Below are 20,985 nucleotides of genomic sequence, written 5' to 3' on the forward strand. Positions count from 1 at the left end.
ACTGGCCGGCATGTGATTCACTTCGTTCCTGTGTCTATCCCTTCGGGGAAATGTCACATGGTGATATCCGGAGTCCTGCTAGCCTGCTACAGCCCGGTTCACCGGAGTCCTGTTAGCCCAATGCTACAGCCCGGATTCGCACACTGCTGACCGACATGCTCGATGTTGATTCATGTATGCATGTCCCCGTAAGTTAGTGCCACTTTGGGTTCAAGACTAGTCATGTCGGCCTGGGTTATCTGTCATATGGATGCTAGCGACACTATCATATACGTGAGCCAAAAGGCGCAAAGGGTCCCGGGCCATGGTAAGGCGACTCCCGTGGGGATACCGTGCGTGAGGCCGCAAAGTGATATGAGGTGTTACAGGTTATATCAGTGTGAGTTAGAATCGGGGTCCTGACATTGATGCCCAATATATAAGCAGCTTCACCGAGGTCTTTCATTGAAAAATTCTTATTCAAGTACCCTTTTATGCTTTCTAGAAAATTCTACATCATTTCCGATCAACAATATGTCATTCATATATACTTATCAGAAAGGTTGTAGCACTCCCACTCACTTTCTTGTAAATACAGGCTTCTCCAAAAGTCTGTATAAAACCATATGCTTTGATCACACTATCAAAGCGTATATTCCAACTCTGAGAGGCTTGCACCAGTCCATAAATGGATCATTGGAGCTTTCTCACTTTGTCCGCACCTTTAGGATCAACAAAACCTTCTGGTTGCATCATATACAACTCTTCTTCAATAAATCCATTAAGGAATACAGTTTTGACATCCATTTGCCAGATTTCATAAAATGCGGCAACTGCTAACATGATTCAGACAGACTTTTAAGCATTGATACGAGTGAGAAAATCTCATCGTAGTCAACACTTTGAACTTGTCGAAAACCTTTTGCGACAATTTGAGCTTTGTAGATAGTAACACTACCATCAGCGTCCGTCTTCCTCTTGAAGATCCATTTATACTCAATGGCTCGCCGATCATAGGGCAAGTCAATCAAAGTCCATACTTTGTTCTCATACATGGATCCCATCTCAGATTTCATGGCCTCAAGCCATTTTGCGGAATCTGGGCTCATCATCGCTTCTTCATAGATCGTAGGTTCGTCATGGTCAAGTAACATGACCTCCAGAATAGGATTACCGTACCACCCTAGTGCGGATCGTACTCTAGTTGACCTACGAGGTTCGGTAGTAACTTGATCTGAAGTTTCATGATCATCATCATTAACTTCCTCACTAATTGGTGTAGGCATCCCTGGAACTGATTTCTGTGATGAACCATTTTCCAATTCGGGAGAAGGTACAATTTCCTCATCAAGTTCTACTTTCCTCCCACTCACTTCTTTCGAAAGAAACTCCTTCTCTAAAAAGGATCCATTCTTAGCAACAAATATCTTGCCTTCAGATCTGTGATAGAAGGTGTACACAACAGTTTCTTTTGGGTATCCTATGAAGACACACTTTTCCGATTTTGGTTCGAGCTTATCAGTTTGAAACTTTTTCACATAAGCATCGCAACCCCAAACTTTAAGAAATGACATCTTTGGTTTCTTGCCAAACCATAGTTCATATGGTGTCGTCTCAATGGATTTAGATGGTGCCCTATTTAACATGAATGCAGCTGTCTCTAATGCATAACCCCAAAACGATAGTGGTAAATCGGTAAGAGACATCATAGATAGCACCATATCTAATAAAGTTCGGTTATGATGTTCGGGCACACCATTACGTTGTGGTGTTCCAGGTGGCGTGAGTTGCGAAACTATTCGACATTGTTTCAACTGAAGGCCAGACTCGTAACTCAAATATTTCATCTCCGCGATCAGATCGTAGAAACTTTATTTTCTTGTTACGATGATTCTCCACTTCACTCTGAAATTCTTTGAACTTTTCAAATGTTTTAGACTCGTGTTTTATTATGTAGATATACTCATATCTACTCAAATCATCTGTGAAGGTCAGAAAATAATGATACCCGCTGCGAGCCTCAACACTCATCGGACCGCATACATCGGTATGTATTATTTCCAATAAGTTAGTGCCTCGCTCCATTGTTTCGGAGAACGGAGTCTTAGTCATCTTGCCCATGAGGCATGGTTCGCAAGCATCAAATGATTCATAATCAAGTGATTCCAAAAGTCCATCAGCATGGAGTTTCTTCATGCGCTTTACACCAATATGACCTAAATGGCAGTGCCACAAGTATGTTGCACTATCATTATCAACTTTGCATCTTTTGGCATCAATATTATGAATATGTGTATCACTACGATCGAGATTCAATAAACCATTTATATTAAGTGTATGACCATAGAAGGGTTTATTCATGTAAATAGAACAACAATTATTCTTTGACTTAAATGAATAATCGTATTGCAATAAACATGATCCAATCATGTTCATGCTCAACGAAAATACCAAATAACATTTATTTTAGGTTCAACAGTAATCCCGATGGTAAAAGGAGTGTGCAATGGTGATCTTATTAACCTTGGAATCATTTCCAACACACATCGTCACCTTGCCCTTAACTAGTCTCTGTTCATTTCGCAACTCCTGTTTCGAGTTACTAATTGTAAGTGCATCTAGTGCCCCTTAGTTATTTTGGTGTATTGAAGACTTATAGGTTAAGGGACTGATGTGTTTGTGAGTGTACACAGGTCTATAAGTCTATGAGGAGTATGATATTTACAAAGAAAGTCGACCCCTAAAAATCAAGTTCTTCGACTGAAGACTTTGGATTTCTGAAGACTTTGAAAGTGAAGAAATTGGTGTGACTGTGAAGACTTGGTATTCATTCGAGGAACATGAAGCGTGAAGACTTTTCTTTTCGTAGTTTCATTTTCTCTTTCTTGAGTCATAGGAAACACTGTACTATTAAAGGGGTCGAGGAAATACTAAGGAAAAGTTTCCAAGTGATGCTCAACTCAAAATCCTACACCTACCAATCCCTTTGAGTGAAGCCATTGGAAATCTCAGGCAGTTCAGTCAATTTCTTCAGTCACATAGACGAAGTTCTTCTGGTCTCTGAAGAATTTGTTCTAACTGAGGAGTTAGGAATTCGCCAGTGCGGATTGCCTACAACTGAGGAACATGATAGCCCTGAGGAATTTGATAGTCAAATTTCCGACCGTTGCTGTGCTACGCGCCAGCTGTCCCAAAATATGTTCCCACCTAACGGTCATATCATTGAAGGGCATTTATCTCTTATCATGTCAGGCTGCTCCCTAGGCTATAAATAGCCGCCCCCTACAACCACTAGCTGGTTGGCTGCTCCGAGAGAAACTGACACTTGTCATTTGAGAGCTTCCCATCCTCTGAGGAATTTGAGCGAAAATCATCAAGTGAGGAAAACCCAAACCCAAACACCTACAAACCCAAAGTGATTGAGCATCATTGAAGAGATTGATCCTACGTGGATCCAACGCTTGTTACCTTTGAAGATAGTGCATCTTCCAAATGGTTAGGCATCATGGTCTAGAGCATCCAAGAGGAAATTGTGGATCGCCGAGTGACCGGGTCTGTGAAGGTTTGGAAGTCACCTGAAGACTTACCACGAGTGATTGGGCGAGGTCTGTGTGACCTTAGTTCAAGGGGAAAATGTTGAGGACTAAGTGTCCTGAACTGCGTGTTCAGGACTGGGTGTCCGGGACTGTGTTTCCTCAGGTTTGAATACCTAGCCGCCCTAACCAGACGTAAAACTATCACGGCAGTTGGAACTAGTCTACTAAATCATTGTCTTCACCAAGCTTACTGGTTGTATTTCCTCAACCCTTCCATTTCCTCATTACCGTGTTGTGTGCTTGTTCATATCTGTTTGAAGACTTTGAGTCAAGACTTTCTCAATTTCCTCAGTTCAATTTCTTCAGTCTGTTTGTCTTCATCATGTTTTATCATGTGTTTACGCTTTCTGTACTCTGTGCTTGTTTTCATTTCATCATGAAGACCATGCTTATGTTCTGTTATGTTTACATCTGGGTACTTATTCCGCTGCAAGTAGTTCTTCTCTTAGGAATTTCCTCACCCTGAAATTCCTCAGTGAAGAATTCATAAAAATCACCTATTCACCCCCACACCTCTAGTCGACTTAACACACTTTTAATTGGTATCAGAGCAAGGTAATCCCTTGTTCTGTGTGATTTTGGTTTAACCGCCTGGAGTTTTAGTTATGTAGATGCTACCTCTTGAGCACTGCATTGGTTTTCCCTTGAAGAGGAAAGGGTGATGCAGTAAAGCAGCGTAAGTATTTCCCTCAGTTTTTGAGAACCAAGGTATCAATCCAGTAGGAGACCACGCGCGAGTCACCTCGTACCTACACAAACAAATAAGAACCTCGCAACCAACTGGATAAAGGGGTTGTCAATCCCTTCACGGCCACTTGCAAGAGTGAGATCTGATAGAGATGATAATAATAAGATAAATATTTTTGGTATTTTTATGATATAGATTGAAAGTAAAGATTGCAAAATAAAATAGATTGGAAACTTGTATGATGGAAAATAGACCCAGGGGCCATAGGTTTCACTAGTGGCTTCTCTCAAGATAGCATAGGTATTACCGTGGGTCAACAAATTACTGTCGAGCAATTGCTAGGAAAGCGAATAATTATGAGAATATCAAGGTATGATCATGTATATAGGCATCACGTCTGAGACAAGTAGACCGAAACGATTTTGCATCTACTACTATTACTCCACACATCGACCGGTATCCAGCATGCATCTAGAGTATTAAGTTCATAAGAACAGAGTAATGCCTTAAGCAAGATGACATGAAGTAGAGGGATAAACTCATGCAATATGATGTAAACCCCATCTTTTTATCCACGATGGCAGCAATACAATACGTGTCGTTTCCCTTTCTGTCACTGGGATCGAGCACCGCAAGATTGAACCCAAAGCTAAGCACTTCTCCCATTGCAAGAAAGATCAATCTAGTAGGCCAAACCAAACTAATAATTCGAAGAGACTTGCAAAGATAAACCAATCATACATAAAAGAATTCAAAGAAGATTCAAATATTGTTCATATATAGACTTGATCATGAGCCCACAATTCATCGGATCTTTACAAACACACCGCAAAACAAGGTTACATCGAATAGATCTCCAAGAGAATCGAGGAGAACTTTGTATTGATATCCAAAGAGAGAGAAGAAGCCATCTAGCTACTAGCTATGGACCCGAAGGTCTGAGGTAAACTACTCACACATCATCAGAGGGGCCATGGAGTTGATGTAGAGGCCCTCCGTGATCAATGCCCCCTCCGGCGGAGCTCCGGAAAAGGCCGCAAGATGGGATCTCTTGGGTACAGAAGGTTGCGGTGGTGGAAATAGGGTTTCGTGGTGCTCCTGGATGTTTTCGGGGTATGTCAATATATATATAGGAGGAAGAAGTAGGTCGGTGGAGCAACGAGGGGGGAGGGCGCGCCCCCATGCCTCGTGGTTGCCTCGTTTGTTTCTTGACGTCCACTCCAAGTCCTCTCGATCACGTTTGTTCCAAAAATCACGTTCCCGAAGGTCTCATTCCGTTTGGACTCTGTTTGATATTCCTTTTCTACGAAATATTGAAATAGGCAAAAAAATTTGCAATTTGGGATGGGCCTCCGATTAATAGGTTAGTCCCAAAAATAATATAAAAGTGTAAAATAAAGCCCATTAACATCCAAAACATATAATATAATAGCATGGAACAATAAACATTATAGATAAGTTGGAGACGTATCCAGCATCCCCAAGCTTAATTCCTACTCGTCCTCGAGTAGGTAAATGATAAAAACAAAATTTTTGATGTGGAATGCTTTCTAGAATATTCTTCAATGTATTTCTCTCTATTGTGGCATGAATGTTCAGATCCAAAAGATTCAATATAAAAGTTTATTGTTGACATAAAAATAGTAATACTCCAAGTATGTTAATCAAGCAATTATGTCTTATCAAAATACCATAGCCAAAGAAAACTTATCCCTACAAAGTCATATAGTTTGGCCATGCTTCATTTTCGTCACACAAAATGCTCTCGTCATGCACAACTCCGATGACAAGCCAAGCAATTGTTTCATACTTAGCCTTTTCAAACTCTTTCAACTTTCACGCAATATATGAGCATGAGCCATGGACATAGCACTATGGGTGGAATAGAATACGATGATTGAGGTTGTGTGAGAAGACAAAAAGGGAGAAGGTCTCACATTGACGCGGCTAATCAATCAGCTATGGAGATGCCCACCGATTGATGTCAATGCAAGGAGTAGGGATTGCCATGGAACGGATGCACTAGATCTATAAATATGTGAAAGCTCATCAAAGAAACTAAGTGGGTGTGCATCCAACTCGCTTGCTCACGAAGACCTGGGGCATTTGAGGAAGCCCATCATTGGAATATACAAGCCAAGTTCTATAATGAAAAATTCCCACTAGTATATGAAAGTGACAAAATAAGAGACTCTCTATCATGAAGATCATGGTACTACTTTGAAGCACAAGTATGGAAAAAGGATAGTAACATTGCTCCTTCTCTCCTTTTCTCTCATTTATATTTTTTTGGGCCTTCTTTTTTTTTTCCTTTTGGCCTCTTTTCTACATTTTATTATTTTTCGTCCGGAGTCTCATCCCAACTTGTGGGGGGATCATAGTCTCCGTCATCCTTTCCTCACATGGGACAATGCTCTAGTGATGATCATCACATTTTTATTTTCTTAAATGTAGCGACCCGACCTCAAACGGTCAAGTCTATGTGCTTCAGTGTCATCCCCGGATCGATAATGCTGACACACACAATACTCGAAGGATTTATAACACAGTAGCAATCACACACTTATTACATCGAATGTCTCAAAAGAGAACTTATTACAATAAATATGGCTTAAGGCCATCTAATACAATAACGGCAGAAGGCTTGGAAGATAAAGTGAGCCCATCAACTCCAACGACATAGCTGAGCTACACCGCAACGACCTACCGAACCTTACTCCTCGTCTGAAAAGTCTGCAACATAATACGTTGCAGCCCGAAAACGGGTCAGCACATGGAATATGCTGGCAATATAACACAGTAGAGCAAGAACTGAATAATGCTATCACTACATGCATATTTGGCTGGTGGAAAGGCTCTATGGTTATAGTTTTGCGAAAAGCCAATTTTTTCCTACAACAAAGGAATAGATTTTATTTAACTATCATGGTAGTTGAAACATCATTGAGAAGGTTCCTCCAACTCAATCCCAATTAAAAGTAATTATCAACCCAACAATATTAAATTAGAGTGATGAGATACATATGATAATCCAAGTACTAGATACTCAAGATGTCCATAACCGGGGACAAGGCTAATCATGATTAGTTTGTACACTCTATAGGGGTTTGCACGCTTTTCCCCACAAGACTCGGTCTCCTCCGTTGGATTTCTCGCACTACATGGTGTTTGAGAAATGGATGACCGAGACACAGTCTTTCAGAAGCATTAACTCTAACCCCGGGTAGACAGTACCAACCTACATCCCCTATATCTGCTAGCCTACCACTAGAAGAGGTCATGCAACTTACTCAACTATGCTAGAGCCTATAATAGCTTGTGGCTGCACACGGAAGTTTCTAGCATGAGATATCTTAGTTCCCTTTGAGCCTGGGTGGCGGACCTTAGGATTATCACACGGGTCCTCCGGGATATCCTAGGACAACACTGGATTCTTTAGGTGCCCGACAAGCAATCCACCTAGATGTGTATTACAGTTGCCACCTTAAGTTGAACCGATAGTTAACAATCTCACGTCTATCATGGATTCACTCACGCAAACCACGTCTACGAGCTTAGCATAGCAATATAAGCAAAACGTAGAAGTAACTCCCAAGGCTTTGATAATAATAGGCAATAGGTTCTACCTCATCAACTACTTCCCAAACCCACATGTTATATCACAACCTACTCATGCAATGTTTGAGGATTGGAACTAATGCATAGAAACTGGGTGATAAAGGGGTATGATCAAGGTGTTACTTGCCTTTCTGATGATCCGCAAAACCTAGAGACTCATAGTAGCACGCTTCACACTCCAGGTGTTCTATCGCAAACAAGAAATACATAAGAAATCAAGCAAAGAAACATGGGTAAAACACGACATAGAAGATCTAACCAGAAAGTTCAACTTAAGAACTCCGGTTTGCAAAAAGAATCAAATCAAACGGAGCAACGAAACTCAAACTGCGAAAGAAATAAGATCCGATTACTAATCTGTACTAAAGTCAAATTTTACAATACCAAAATCTTGTTCAAGTTGGTTAAACAGAAAGAGGGCTTCGAGACAAAGATCTAGGCGCTTGAATCGCCTGATTTCGATAAACGAGCGAAACAATAAACTAAAACGAAAATCGGATCAAAAATCGCGACCAAAAATAATCGTGAAAAATCCGACAAAAAGAAAAACTGACGAACAGGCTAACGAACGAACGTTTGTTGTCTACGACTAATGGACGAAAAACTGTTCGTTAAAATGAATGTACGGACGAACGTCCGCTAAATAACTAAACCAAGAAAACCGGCGAACCGATCTATTAATAATAAATAAAAAACTGAAACTAGGGTTTACGAAATAAAACCGATCAGTTTTAAAAAACGGCGGCTACATCGAACTCCGGCGGGCGGCGGCGCGGCGGCTCCGGAGGCGGTGGTTGGCGGCGACGGGCGGCGACAGCAGGCGGCGCGGCACGGCGGCAGCGTGGGTGGCAGTGGGCGGTTCTAGGCGGCGGCGGCGCTAGGGTTAGGGTTTGGGCGGCGGCGGGGCTGGTTGGGCTGCGGTGGGCTTGGCGACGCGGCTTATAAGGAGGGGCTGGGAGGAGTCCGGGCCGGATACGGCCCGTAGGTCGGTTTCCAATTTTTTTAAATAATTCTGACATGCAGAAAAAGAAAGAAAAGAAATACTAAACGGACTCCAAAAATCCTGAAGTAAATTTTCCCCGTCCTCTAAAAATAGGCCGGACAAGGTGAACATTTATTTGGGCCTAAAATGCAATTTTGAAAAATGCATTTTTTTCCTAATTCAAATAAAATAGCGATAAAACTCCGAATAAAAATCTTATTCGATTTTAATATTAAATCTCCAATATTTCTTTATTTTGAGGAAGTCACTTTATCCTCTCTCTTTTGTTTTTGTAAAAGAAATATTTGAAGATAAAATAATTAAAATGAAATGATCCTCTCTTTTTCAAAATTTGAGAAAACTCAAATATGAAAATAACGAAATTCCCAACTCTCTCTGTGGGTCCTTGAGTTGCGTAGAATTTCTAGGATCTAGCCAAACGAATGTGCAATAAAATATGATATGCATGAATGATCTATGTATAACATTCCAAATTGAAAATTTGGGATGTTACAAACCTACCCCCCTTAAGATGAATCTCGCCCTCGAGATTCGGGTTGGCTAGAAAATAGGTGTGGGTGTTCTTTGCGAAGATCATCCTCTCGTTCCCAGGTGGCTTCGTCCTCGGTATGGTGGATCCACTGAACTTTGCAAAACTTGATAACCTTGCTGCGGGTAACCCGGCTGGCAAACTCGAGAATCTTGACTGGCTTCTCCTCATAGGTCAGGTCACTGTCCAACTGAATTGCTTCCAAGGGCACTGTATCTCTTAGTGGTATATCGGCCATCTCAGCATGACACTTCTTCAACTGTGAAACATGAAACACATCATGAATGCCTGACAATCCTTCTGGTAACTCCAACTTGTAGGCAACTTCTCCCATGCGTTCCAAAACACGGTATGGTCCTACAAATCTCGGGGCTAACTTTCCCTTAACTCCAAAACATTTAACACCTCACAAAGGTGAAACTCACAAATACGCGTTATCTCCTATTTCATAGACTACCTCCTTGCGTTTTGAATCTGCATAACTCTTCTACCTGGACTGAGCTACCTTCATTCTATCTCGGATCAGCTTAACCTTCTCTTCTGATTCCTTAATCAAATCTGGTCCAAACAACTGGCGGTCTCCAACATCATCCCACATCAACGGCGTCCTGCACCTTCTTCCATACAGGGCTTCGAATGGTGCCATCTTCAAACTGGCCTGGTAACTTTTGTTGTATGAGAACTCCGCGTAGGGCAGGTTATCATCCCAACTAGATCCATAGTCTAGTGCACAAGCTCTCAACATATCCTCTAGAATCTGGTTGACTCTCTCGGTCTGTCCATCTGTTTACGGGTGAAAAGCGATACTGTACTCCAGTCTGGTTCCCAAAGTTTCATGCAACTGATTCCAAAACTGTAAGGTAAACTGGGTTCCTCTATCTGATACAATGGTCCTCGGAACTCCATGCAAACATATGATCCTGGTCATGTATATCTTGGTCAACTTCGCACTTGTATAGGTGGTTTTCACTGGGATAAAGTGAGCCACTTTGGTCAAGCGATCAACTACTACCCATACAGAATCATATCCTGATTTGGTCCTGGGCAATCCAGTGATGAAATCCATGCCAAGCTTATCCCACTTCCATTCGGGTATTGGCATAGGCTGTAACAATCCTGCTGGCTTTTGATGTTCTGCCTTCACTCTCTGACATACATCACATACGGCTACATACTCGGCAATATCCTTCTTCATACCAGTCCACCAGAAATGCTCCTTTAAACCCAAATACATCTTGGTGTTTCTGGGGTGTACCGAGTATGGTGAGTCTTGAGCCTCCTGAAGTATTGACTTCCTAATCTCTGTGTTATTGGGCACATAAACATGGTCCTCAAACCACAAGGTGTCGTGTTCATCCTCACGAAAAACTTTGGCCTTTCCTTTGCTTATTCTCTCTTTTATCTCGGCAATCTCTTTGTCATCCTTCTGAGCTTCTCGAATCTTTCCTAACAATGTAGACTAAACTTCCATTGTTGCAACGAAACCTCTAGGGACAATCTCCAATCGAAGTTCCCTGAGATCCTCTGCTAACTCCTTTGGCAATCTTGTGCTTACGAGGGTGTTAGCATAACTCTTCCGGCTCAAAGCGTCTGTTACGACATTGGCCTTGCCTGGATGATAGTGAAGCTTCATGTCATAATCCATTATAATCTCCAACCATCTCCTCTGCCTAAGGTTCATCTCCTTCTGTGTGAAAATGTACTTCAAACTCTTATGATCCGTGTACACATCACAATGGTTTCCAATAAGGTAATGTCTCCAAGTCTTCAACGCATGCACTACTGCAGCCAACTCCAAATCATGCATGGCATAATTTAACTCATGCGGTTTCAGTTGTGGTGAGGCATACGAAACAACTCTTCCATCCTGCATCAGTACTCCTCCAAGTCCTAAGCGAGACGCATCGCAGTACACTTGGAAATCCTTGCGTATATCTGGCAGAATCAGCACTGGGGCAGTAGTCAGACGTTTCTTTAACTCCTGAAAACTCGCCTCACACTCTTCCGTCCATCTAAATTTGGTATCCTTATTTAATAACTCCGTCATTGGTTTCGCAATCTTGGAAAAATTCTCAATGAATCTCTGATAGTATCCTGCGAGTCAAAGAAAACTGCGGATCTCGCTAACTGAAGTGGGTGCCAACCATTCAGTGACTGACTGAACCTTGGTGGGATCTACTACTATACCTTCTCCTGATATAACATGTCCAAGGAATCCAACTTCCTTCAACCAAAACTCACATTTGCTGAACTTGGCATACAACTGATGTTCCCTGAGTTTCTCGAGAACTAAACGCAAATGCTCCTTGTGCTCCTCTTCATTCTTCGAGTATACCATTATATCATCAATGAACACCACAACAAACCTATCCAAATATTCCATGAACACCTTGTTCATAAAGCTCATGAAATAGGCAGGGGCGTTAGTCAGTCCAAATGACATGACCGTATACTCATATAACATGTACCTTGTGGTAAATGCAGTTTTAGGTATATCCTTCTCCCAGATCTTCAGTTGGTGATATCCTGATCGCAGATCAATCTTCAAAAACACCTTAGCTCCTTGAAACTGGTCAAACAAATCATTGATCATCGGCAGTGGGTATTTGTTCTTGATCGTCACCTCATTCAACGCACGATAATCAACAACCATTCTTAGAGACTTATCCTTCTTCTCAACCAAAAGCACTGGGGCTCCCCATGGTGATGAGCTCCGTCGGATGTAACCTTTCTCCAATAACTCCTTGATCTGCTTCTTAATCTCCTCCAGATCATTTGCGGGCATCCGGTAGGGTCTCTTTGATATCGGCCCTGTACCTGGCAATAGCTCTATCAAAAATTCGATGTCTCGATCCGGTGGCATGCCTGGTAACTCCTCTGGAAGAACATCTGGGTAATCCTTCACTATAGGCACTTCCTCCTGAACAACTCCCGTGAGGGTATTTACTTGGCTCCTCCTAGGTGCATGCCTAGATACATACTTGATCCTTTTTTCCTCCGGGTTGGTGAGATAAATCGACTTACTAGCACAGTCGATGCTTCCTCCATACTTTGACATCCAGTCCATGCCTAATATCACATCCAATCCTTATGACTCCAAAATTATTAGGTTCGGCGGGAAAACATGGCTACCAATGGTTAAGGGTATCTGGTCACACCATCGGCTAGCCATATACTCTGCTCTAGGTGAACTTACTAACAGAGGGGTCCTAAGGGCTTGGGTTGGTAGTTTAAACTTATCCACGAATCCCCTTGATATGTATGAATGTGATGCACCAGTATAAAAAAGAACAAGGGCGGTAAAAGACTTAACCAAAAACTTATCAATAACCGCGTCTGGCTGCCCTTGAACCTCCTCCACGTTAACGTGGTTTACTTGTCCTTTGTTGAATGGATTGGGCTTCTTCCTAGCGCTCCCATTACCGTTTCCATTCCTCGCTTCAGGGCACTCCGTGGCATAGAGTCCAGTCTTCCCGCACTTGAAGCAAGTAATGTGACTTAGGTCTCTCTTGGCGGGTGTGGCTGGATTGGAGCGGTTCTGATTGTTGCTTGTTCTGTTCCCAGTCCCATTCTTGGAACCATTGTGGTTATGTGAACTTCCTTCGTTGTGGTTATGACCTCCATGGTTATGAACAAGTCCTCCCAAGTTCGGGGTTAGACGAGGCTTCTGCTGAGCTCCTGAGTTATACCTTCCTTGTCCATATTTCCTTTTGCGGCTCTCAGTTTGCTGCTGCTTCCCTTCAATCATAAGAGCCTTGTCTACCAACTCCTGGTAGTTGTTAAATGTTGCCACCATCAATTGCATGCTCATCTCATCATTCAGCCCTTCCATAAACTTCTCCTGCTTCACGGCATCTATGGCCACATCGTCAGGGGCATAACGAGACAGCTTACTAAATTCATCCACGTACTGCCCCACAGTATGGTTCCCTTGGCTCAAGTTGCGAAACTCACGCTTCTTCATGCTCATAGCTCCCGTTGAGACATGGGCGGTGCGAAATGCTTGCTAAAACTGATCCCATGTAACAGTGGCTATAGGGTAGGTGACAGTGTAATTCTCCCACCATGAGGCTGTTGGTCCATCCAACTGATGTTCGGCAAAACACACCTTCTCAGCATCTGTACATCCTGTAGTGGTTAACTCCCTTCCAATCCTGCGGAGCCAATCATCTGCCACTATCGGCTCGGTGCTACTGGAAAACACCGACGGCTGCAACCTCAGAAAACAGGCTAAGTTATCAACAGGTGGTGGTGGTGGTGGGTTGTTGTTATTCTTGTTGCCTTGGTTCTGAACTAACAACTGCATCAGTGTATTCTGCTGCTGGATCAACTGAGTGAGCTCCGGTGGGAAGGTAAATTCGGGGTCACGTCTCGGAGGCATCTGAGGGTTTAGAGGGAAGAGAATAGAATAGAATGAGGTCTAGTGAGAGAAACACTACCCATATGCACATGAGACAAACACCATCATATCACTCAATCAATCAAATAAGGGCTTACAATCGATCTAACTATCGTTACAAAAGTGCTCGGACTATACTATATACATGGTGGAATACTACTACTGATGTGGTGGTCTACTAGAAATATTGATCGGTCGAAGACTCCATGATGCTTTCTCCAGCTTCGTCTTCATAGTCATCATCGCTATCGTCGGGGTCCGAGTCGGTGTCGTCGATGATGATGTAGTCCTCAGAACGAATCTCCTTGGGTTCATCGTCTTCTCCTCCTGGCGCGGGGTCTCCCATGAAGACTCCTAGCTTCCTTTCTAGATCGTCATTCTTCTCCACTAGTACGACAATTTCCTCCTCATAATCTTTATGAGTAGCCTTGAGTTCTTCCTCCAGTTCCGTGATCCTTGCCATCGCCTTCTTCAGATCTATCATGCCTGCGCACATCTGGTTCTCCTGGTGACGAATGTGCTGGTTTAACTCCTGGATGAATGTTGCAATGGACATGTCCTTCCTGGTGGTGATCATCTCCCATTGCTCATCCCGGCGCCCACAAATCTGGTAGATAGTATCCTTAAGCTCCTTATGGTAAACTTCTCCAATGCGTCCCATGGTGATGTGGGCCACCATACTCTTTCCTAAACTCCAGGTTGGTGCATCAAAGAAAAACTCTATGGGCTTAGTGACTGGCGCGAATGTCCTTCCTGGAACTTGAACTTGAATCATCCATCGCTCCTCTTCTAGTAAAGTGGCATTGTAAGTCCCGGTGAAGCTTGGTATTCCAATTTTTAGGCACTTAGTGACTTCCTTCAAGTGTCGTCCAAAAGGTGCTTCTTCATCCGGTTGTGCAAACTTGTTCCTTTCATCCGCCATCCTAAAGAGTAGAAAATGGAGAGGAGTAAGAAATGAGAAGAGAGTAGTGATCTAGGGCTTTAGCTTAGTGGTCGTGTCCTACACTCAGTGTGTGCTCTGATACCATCTTGTAGCGACCGGACCTCAAACTGTCAAGTCTCTGTGCTTCAGTGTCATCCCTAGATCGGTAATGCTGACACACACAGTACTCGAAGGATTTATAATAGAGTAGCAATCACACACTTATTACATTGAATGTCTCAAAAGAGAACTTATTACAATAAATATGGCTTAAGGCCATCTAATACGATAACAGGGGAAGGCTTGGAAGATAAAGTGAGTCCATCAACTCCAACGGCATAGCTGAGCTACACGGCAACAACCTACTGAACCTTACTCCTCGTCTGAAAAGTCTGCAACATAATACGTTGCAGCCCGAAAACGGGTCAGCACATGGAATATGCTGGCAATATAACACAGTAGAGCAAGAACTGAATAATGCTATCACTACATGCATATTTGGCTGGTGGAAAGGCTCTATGGTTATAGTTTTGCGAAAAGCCAATTTTTCACTGCAACAAAGGAATAGATTGTATTTAACTAGCATGGTAGTTGAAACATCATTGAGAAGGTTCCTCCAACTCAATCCCAATTAAAATTAATTATCAACCCAACAATATTAAATTAGTGTGATGAGATACATGTGATAATCCAAGTACTAGATACTCAAGATGTCCATAACCAGGGACATGGCTAATTATGATTAGTTTGCACACTCTGCAGAGGTTTGCACACTTTTCCCCACAAGACTCGATCTCCTCTGTTGGATTTCTCACACTACATGGTGTTTGAGAAATGGATGACCGAGACACAGTCTTTCAGAAGCATTAACTCTAACCCCAGGTAGACAGTACCAACCTACATCCCCTACATCTTCTAGCCTACCACTGGAAGAGGTCATGCAACTTACTCAACTATGCTAGAGCCCATAATACTTGTGGCTGCACACGGAAGTTTCTAGCATGAAATGTCTCAGTTCCCTTTGAGCCTGGGTGGCGGACCTTAGGATTATCACACGGGTCCTCCGGGATATCCTAGGACAACACTGGATTCTTTAGGTGACCGACAAGCAATCCACCCAGATGTGTATTAAAGTTGCCACCTTAAATTGAACCGTTAGTTAACAATCTCGCGTTTGTCATGGATTCACTCACCCATACCACGTCTACGAGCTTAGCATAGCAATATAAGCAAAACGTAGAAGTAACTCCCAAGGGTTTGATAATAACAGGCAATAGGTTCTACCTCATCAACTACTTCCCAAACCCACATGTTATATCTCAACCTACTCATGCAATGTTTGAGGATTGGAACTAATGCATAGAAACTGGGTGCTAAAGGGGTATGATCAAAGTGTTACTTGCCTTGCTGATGATCCGCAAAACCTAGAGACTCGTAGTAGCATGCTTCGCACTCCGGGTGTTCTATCGCAAACAAGCAATAGCATACATAAGCAATCAAGCAAAGAAACATGGGTAAAACACGAAATAGAAGATTGAACCAGAAAGTTCAACTTAAGAACTCCGGTTTGCAAAAAGAATCAAATCAAACGGAGCAACGAAACTCAAACTACGAAAGAAACAAGATCCGATTACTAATCTGTACTAAAGTCAAATTATACAATACCAAAATCTTGTTCAAGTTGGTTAAACGGAAAGAGGGCTTCGAGACGAAGATCTAGGCGCTTGAATCGCCTGATTCCGATAAACGAGCGAAAAGATAAACTAAAACGAAAGTCGCATCAGAAATCGCGACCAAAAATAATCACGAAAAATCCAAGAAAAAGAAAAACTGATGAACAGGCTAATGAACGAACGTCCGTTGTCTGCGATTAACGGACGAAAAACCGTTCGTCAAAATGAACATACGGACGAACGTCCACTAAATAACTAAACCGAGAAAACCGGCGAACGGATCTATTAATAATAAAAAAACCGAAACTAGGGTTTACGAAATAAAACCGATCGGTTTTAAAAAAAACCGGCGGCTACCTCGAACTCCGCGGGCGGCGGCGCGGCGGCTCCGGCGGCGGTGGTCGGCGGCGGCGGCAGGCGGCGGCGACGGGCGACGTAGCGGGCGGCGCGGCACGGAGGCGTGGGCGGCAGCGGGCGGTGCGGCACGACGACATGGGCGGTGACACGGTGGCGTCAGCGGCGGTGTGGGTGGCAGTAGGCGGCTCTAGGCAGCGGCGGTGCTAGGGTTAGGGTTTGGGCGGCGGCGGGGCTGGTTGGGCTGTGGTGGGCTCGACGGCGCGGCTTATAAAGAGGGGCTAGGAGGAGTCCGGGCCGGATACGGCCCGTAGGTCGATTTCCTTTTTTAGAATAATTCCGATGTGCAGGAAAAGAAAGAAAAGAAATACTAAACGGACTACAGAAATCCCGAAATAAATTTTTTCCATCCTCTAAAAATAGGCAAAATGTCAGGACCCCGATCCTAAGTCACACCGATCTAGCATGTAACACATCATATCACTTTGCGGCCTCACGCACGGTATTCCCACGGGTGCCACCTTACCTGGCCCGGGACCGTTTGCGCCTTTTGGCTCACGTATATGATAGTGTCGCTAGCATCCATATGACAAAGAACCCGGGCTGACATGGCTAGTCGTGAACCCAAAGTGGCACTAACTTGCAGGGACAGGCACCCATGACCCAGCATCGAACGTGTCGGTCATCAGCGAGTGAATCCAGGCTGTAGCACTGGACTAGCAGGACTCCGGTGAACCGGGCTGTAGCGGGCTAACAGGACTCCGGTATTCATCGCGTGACATTTCCCCGAAGGGACAGACACAGGAACGAAGAAGGACACATGCCGGCCAGCCTAAGTGTTCCGGAGCAGTAGCAAGCTACCATGGCTCAGTGGAAACACTAGGAGACATTTCCCGGTAAGAGAGGCTACTAAGGATAAACAACTAGATAGCCAGATCCCACACATACCAAGCATTTCAATAACATACACACAATATGCTCGATATGTGCAAATACAACATGGCATCACAAAATGACTCTACAACTCAAGTATTTGTTCAATAGGCTCCGAGGAGCGAGATATTACAAACATGAGTCTCATGACCCAACATTCAGAGCATACAAATCAAAACACAAGCGGAAGCTATCATGTCTGAGTACAGACATCTATAAATGAAAAAGGCTGAGAAGCCTAACTATCTACCAGATCCTGCCGAGGGCACAAGATCGTAGCTGAGGTAACAAGCTAAACATCGAAGCCCACGTGGAACTACTAGTGAGACTGAAGTCTCTCTGCAAAAAACATAAAATAGGCAAACGTGAGTACAAATGTACCCAGCAAGACTTACATCAGAACTAACTACATATGCGTCATTATCAACAAGGGGATGGTGGGGTTTAACTGCAGCAAGCCAGCTTTGACTCGGTGGCTATCCTGAACTACGACTGCAAGTAACTCTTTTGAGGTGGCGCACACGAGTCCACATATTCACCAACCAATACACCACTATGGATCCGCTTCCGTCTCCCTACGAGAACGCCATCCATAGCACTCACGCTTATCTTGCGTATTTTAAAGTATCCACTTTCACTTGTCTATGAACTGATATAAGCAACCCATAAGTCCTTTTCCGCGGACACGGCTATTCGAATAGATGATGTTAACCCTGCAGGGGTGTACTTCTTCACACACGCTCTCACCACTTACCGCCGTTTACACGACATGTACTCGGCAACCTTCAAGCGGAAGCCCAACATGGGTGTCGGCCACGGCCTACCTAAACACTCAAGTCTCTAGTCCAGGTTTATCGCCTATTCGGGTTCCATCCATGAGGAGATCCGGCCGGAGTTTCGCTCACAGCCCCAAACGATGTGAACAGGGTTCCGTGACACCAAACGGGCGCCCGGTATACCCGGCCACGTGCCTACCGCATCACAGCCCACCCCTTCGGTCAGCGCTGCCCACGGCCTCCAGCATACTACAAACACCAGAAACTACTTGCAACTCCTGGATAGAGGACAAGGGTGATTAAGAAGCCGAGAGGGTCCATTGGTTTCGGGCCCAATGCGTGGTAGTAGCTGAATCATGGATCACAAACACAGAACTCAGTTCCTGAGGACGGCTTCAATGAGACAACCCACCATGTACTCCTACATGGCCTCTCACCGCTACCTTTACCAAATCGTATTCGCACACTTAGCTCACACACAGTAGGACATGTTCACACACCTCTGATTCATCCCCGATGAATCAGACCTAACTCAACTCTAAGCAGTAGCAGGCATGACAAACAAGCATGAATGAGTAGGCACAACAGGGCTCAAACAACTCCTACTCATGCTAGTGGGTTTCATCTATTTACTGTGGCAATGACAGGTCATGCAAAGGATAAAGGGGTTCAGCTACCATAGCAAGTAACAGATGAATCGGTGTTGTCCTAATGCATTAAAAGAGAGCAGGAGCGAGAGAGTAGGATTGTATCAGAATGAACAAGGGGGTTTTGCTTGCCTGGCACTTCTGAAGATAACACTCAGTCTTCATCAGTGTTAACGATCACATCATCGCTACAACGTCTATCGGGGAGAAACAACACCGGCAAACACAGAAGAAACACGATCAATGCAATGCACAATATGATGCATGCTATGACATGGCAATATGAATGTGTTTTGGGCTAATGCACCTAGCTATGATTTAAATGAAGTTGGTTTGAATACATGATTCAAATTCCAACTCCATATATGGTTATTTAAATGCCCTTTATTTGTTTTGTCCAAAACAGAGGACAAACATTGTTCAAACATGCATGAAAATGGTACAGAGGGATTCCTTGAATTTTTCTGATAATTTTTCATATATAATTTATCTCATTTGGAGTTACGGTTGATTTTCTATGAATTTTAGAAGTTTATACAATTTTCTGGAATTTTCTGAATAAAAATAAATCCAGAAAACATTACTGCGTCAGCATGACGTTGGCATGACGTCAGCAGGTCAACAGGGGCTGGTCCGGGTCAAACCTGACCAGTGGGGCCCACTGGTCAGTGACTCAGGTGACTAACAGAGTTAATTAATTCTAACTAATCAAATTAATAGCCACGGGGCCCACTGTCAGTGTCAGCAGGGGTAATTAGTTTAACTAATTCAATTAGTACTAATCCTAATTAACTAACAGAGCTGGGCCCCACCTGTCATTGACCCAGGGGGTCCAACTGGGCCCACATGGTCAGTAGTTAACGGGGTCAAACCCCTGGTCAGTAGGGTCAATCCCGCCGGCGTCTCGACGCCGGCGAGGCCCGGGACGGTGGCGGCCGTCGGAAACACGCTACAGGGCACGGGCAAGGCCGTGCTTGGGCTCGTTGGAGAGCCCTTGCTCCCGCGCGTCGAACGTTGCGGGTGCTGGGTCGTGGGGAGGCCAGATCTGACGACGGCGAGCTCCAAAGCGGCGGCCGGAGTTCGGGCAATCTCGGGGTGGCGTTACAGAGCACGGGAGGAGGCGTTGTGGGTGTCTACGGGTTCATGCGATCGTGCTGAGCACGATGGTGGGCTCGGGAACGAGCTGCGGTGGCTGTGGCCATGGTCACGCCATGGCCGGCGGCGAGAAGCTCTCGGCCGCGGTGGGGGATGGGGCTAGGCGGCGAGAACGGAGGGGGCGAGCACAGGAGAAGCAGCGGAGGCTCACAGCGGATCCATTCGAGGCGGAGACGAGGCCGGGGACGGTCCGGAGCCGACGAATCGGGCGACAGCGACCGGCGGGTCCGAGAAGGGGAAAAACGTCGGGGCGGCGCTTCGGGGGCTTCTAGAGGGGCGTGGCTCGGTGAGGTGGGTCGAGGACGGAGTGGCGGAGCTTGTGGGCTAGTCGGGGAAGCGAGGGAGGCTCGGTGGCCGTGGTGGTAGTGGACGGCGGCGACGAGCTCCGCTCGGTGGCTGCGTGCGAGAAACAGAGGAGGGGGGAGGAGCGAGGAGAGTGAAAGAGGGAGCCAGGGGCTGCGTGGCGATGCTAGAAGGGCCGTGGCGTCGCGGTGGAAGCAGGAGGTGGCCGGGGAAGCAGGAGGTGGCCGAGGCAGCGTCGGCGCCCGTCGGCCACGCGCGCTGCCTACTGGCGCGGGGAAGACGACAGGGGGGGACGCCTGGTGGGCTGGGCCGCACCGGTGGGCTGCCAGCACAGGAGCTGGGCCGGTTGCTGGCGCCAGGTAAGTGCTCTCTGCTTTGTTTTATTGTTCTGTTTTCTTTTATTAATATCT

This window comes from Triticum dicoccoides, chromosome 1A (assembly GCF_002162155.2).
Source record: "Triticum dicoccoides isolate Atlit2015 ecotype Zavitan chromosome 1A, WEW_v2.0, whole genome shotgun sequence".
Lineage (NCBI taxonomy): Eukaryota > Viridiplantae > Streptophyta > Magnoliopsida > Poales > Poaceae > Triticum > Triticum dicoccoides.